At 37.3% G+C, this 3,847-nt stretch overlaps 1 pseudogene; it reads left to right on the top strand.

Annotated features, from left to right (window-relative positions):
• The first annotated feature begins 603 nt into the window (after nucleotides 1-603).
• On the top strand, nucleotides 604-720 carry LOC137005592 (5S ribosomal RNA; annotated as a pseudogene).
• Nucleotides 721-3,847: the final 3,127 nt, after the last annotated feature.

Below are 3,847 nucleotides of genomic sequence, written 5' to 3'. Positions count from 1 at the left end.
GAGAAAATCGCTTTTAAAGTTTTTTGCCCGTTTTTTGTTGATATCTTTCAAAATGCATGTCATTTAAAGGGATAAACTATAAACTATTAATTTGACCAAAGAAATTTTTATATATATAAATGCTATTAAACCAGGCTGGGGTGAATTGTTATGACCACAAGCGATGCACGTGTACAGGAGCCGAACGCGTCTTTCCGCGCTCATGGCCAAAGGAGTTTCTTTAAAAGGCTCGAGGGAAATGAAGTATACCCGGGCCTTAACCGCTCTAAATTGTAATGGACTGGAGCTCACATCAGGACAAATGGGAACACGGGGGCACCACGATGCGACCGCAAAGGGCACTTTCCCCTGACGGCAACGTAGTGTCGGCCCAGATCTGGCCCACATCTGGTCCGCATGTAATCCACATGTACCAGATGTAGGCCGGATCTGGGCCACATTCTGATGCTGTCTGGGTCACTTTCACGATCAAAGTGCATGCCACTGATAAGCATTGTAAATGCAGTATTACAGTATACACATACCAATTAAACGCGCAGGTCTCCCCTCGTGCGTCCTCCTCACTGGACTTTCGTTTCGCTTTCATATATCTCTTTTATGTATGCCAGCAGCCATATCACTCTGTAGCCCAAGACTGGTTGCCCACTGAAGCTAAGCAGGGCTGAGCCTGGTTAGTACCTGGATGGGAGACCTCCTGGGAAAACCAGGTAGCTGCTGGAAGAGGTGTTAGTGAGGCCAGCAGGGGGTGCTCACCCTGTGGTCTGTGTGGGTCCTAATGCCCCAGTATAGTGACGGGGACAGTGTACTGTAACAAGCACTGTCCTTCGGATGAGACGTTAAACCGAGGTCCTGACTCTCTGTGGTCATTAAAAAAAAAAGTCCCATGGCACTTCTCGTAAAGAAGAAGAAATTCCCTCCATAGGCCCATACCAATCATGGCCTCCTAATAATCCCCATGCATTGAATTGGCTCTTTCACTCTCTCTCCTCTCGGCCTACAGCTACAGTACATTAATGGATCTTGATAGAAGAAATGTCATTGCTGGCTATGCCTCACTGAGCCATCAGATTTCAACAAAAATATCTTAATTTGTGTTCTGAAGATGAACGAAGGTCTTACGGGTGTAAAACAGCATGAGGGTGAGTAGGCTAATAACTGACAGAATTTTCATTTTTGGGTGAACTAACCCTTTAAGGCATTCTTTTTCTTCATTAAATTTAACGATATAAAGTAATGTGAAATAATTCAAAGTTTGGAAGCGTTTTCAAGAATCTGTTTTTATGTAAAAAGAATTTCCCAAGAATAATAATTGTGTTAATTGCTAAGTCATGTTTCATCTTTTATAAATATACCAAATATTACACTTTCCTTTGTTGATAGTACAGATAAATCTTCACATTTAGGAAATAACCAGTAATGCAAATCCTCTCAAAAGGCATGGGCAAATTTACAGTCAGAAAAAAGGTGTTCCGTTGTTTCAATCTGATCAACACAAAAAGAGCAACCGTTAACATCAAGACCAGATCGACATCTTAAATATTCTACGGAAGGATATACTCCGGTTTTAATGTGCACTTCCTTTTCTTTTGGTTCAGTTGGAAATTTAAGATGTTTTAAGTGCACTTGACTCTATATTAAAAAGTTTTCTTGTTGATCTCTTGTGCTACATTTTCATTTGCAGCAATAATCATTCTCTGCATCACTCTGCCCTCTGCTTGTACGATTAAGTCATTGCACATTTAGAATTGAATTTAGCCTATTTTCTGTGCCCTAAACCTAGAGTGAGATTGGGGAAACTGAGAGGTCCCTCCCTACATTACTTCTTTTACCTAGTAGATCTATGGTAAAACAATTGTTGACTTATTAATATCAAGATTTAAAATCGGCGCATATATGAATTTATAATGAAAAGTATATCTTGTAATTAGTCACCATTTTAAAAAAAAAAACATTTCGCCTTTATTTTTTAAAGGGATAAACATCTTTTCATTGGGTGAACTATCCATTTAAATTGATCAAAATGTAAGAAATGTAGGTGTATACATGTAGAGTGAAATTATATCTGCATTTTATTTCAATTGTTTTTGGTGTGGGTCAAGACAGTTTTAGAAAAATCAGACAAAGATACAAGACTGTGTTCTTAACGATTCAATGAGGGAAATAACTACAGTCTAATGAAGCATTGTGATTGACAAGCGAATTAAAAGCAATAATGGAGAAATAAAGTATTGATTTAAATGGTTAGTTCATAAATATATATATATGTTTTTTTTAAATCATCAATTACTCACCCTCGTGTTGTTCCAAATCTGTAAGACTTTCATTCATCTTCGAAACACAAATGAAGATATTTTCAATTAAAGGTGCTAAAGAGATGTTTTGTTTTATACATTTTTGCAATATTACTTGTTGAAATTGTCTTTACTAACTGATAAAAGACTATTTATTAGGTGCACTGAAAGGAATAATATTAATATACATCATCTGTGCACGAGGTAGGGCCTTAAAAACATCAGCCATGATCGCGTAAACGATTGGCCCTCTGGCTTGTCAATCACTGCCGTGACGTTCCTTGTGAGAGACGAGAGCGGCTGCGCGCTCCAGTAACTTTCCACGCTCCACAGGCGCTGCATGCAATGTTTTTGTCGGGAGACAGGAGTAACAACTGCAGATTATGAGTTACCTGCGGTGAGTCCGACATAATGAATCCACTAACACAACACAGCGAATGCCGGTGGTAAACACTCGTGTTCCAATACTCGTGTTTACGAGTTTTGGGAGGCGTTCCCTCGAAGGAGGGGGGTTGTTCTTACGCATGCGCTCATTTCAAAAACTCAGTAACAGTCTTTGGATTCTCAGTCGACGAAAAAATCCTCTCTATCACCTTTAAATCTGAGATTTTAAAATATGAATTGAGTGGTTTAGTCCAAATTTTCTGAAGAGACACGACCACTTCATATGATGAACAGATTGCATTTAGGCTTTTGTTTACATGTAAACATTGATCAGTGAGCATTAAAAGAAGCTCAACCATGCTTGCTTGACGCTCGAGAACGAATCTCATTGGTTCTCGCGGAAGCTCAAAGGTGCAGCATAACCTCTGTGCGTAACAAACGAGAGTGAACCTCATTGGTTCTCACATGTCAAGCAAGCACCCTATCCATATCTTATGAGTGCATTGATGGAGCCTGGCCTTCAAAATGACCTTCAGTAATCATTAAGAATGAGAAGGAAATAACACATTAACATCTAATTAAATATTTTAACATCTTAAAAAAAAAAAAAAAAAAAAAAAAATGATGCCTATATATGAGGGTAAAGCATAATGCATGTCATGAACAAACTTTCATTCTCATTTAACTTAAAACATTTTTCTTTCACTTTAAAAGGTGCTAGGTTTTAATATCACTATAAGATATTAACAATGAGATTGGTTTTGCAGTAGTGTTTAAATCTAAGACAATAATTCTAAATGTTCCATAGGAAAAGGTTTGTCATTGAAGATATGATCTTCCAGCTTCCCTTGAAAATCTGGGAGGTTTATGGTTAAATGCAAATGTACTAAAGGTAGTCTTAATTTGTTTAATATTCATACTCTAATTATTCAACATAATGCACTACGCATATCTTATAAAATCAAGTTTACACTGCTTTAATAACTATTATTAGTAGTATAAAACAAAAGGTAGAAGATGGAATTTATTTACAATTGGCATAATACTACAAGGCTTTTTTATACCATATATTTAGCAAAGATAAGCTATGTTGTTAGCACTCATATTGTTCTGTGTCTTCTGACTGAGCCTGAAATATTCACTTTATTATTTATGTTACAAAAAAGACAGAC

This window comes from Chanodichthys erythropterus, chromosome 17 (genome assembly GCF_024489055.1).
Source record: "Chanodichthys erythropterus isolate Z2021 chromosome 17, ASM2448905v1, whole genome shotgun sequence".
Classification (NCBI taxonomy): domain Eukaryota; kingdom Metazoa; phylum Chordata; class Actinopteri; order Cypriniformes; family Xenocyprididae; genus Chanodichthys; species Chanodichthys erythropterus.
The sequence above is the reverse complement of the archived record's forward strand: the minus strand, read 5'-3'. Positions and strand labels throughout refer to the sequence as shown.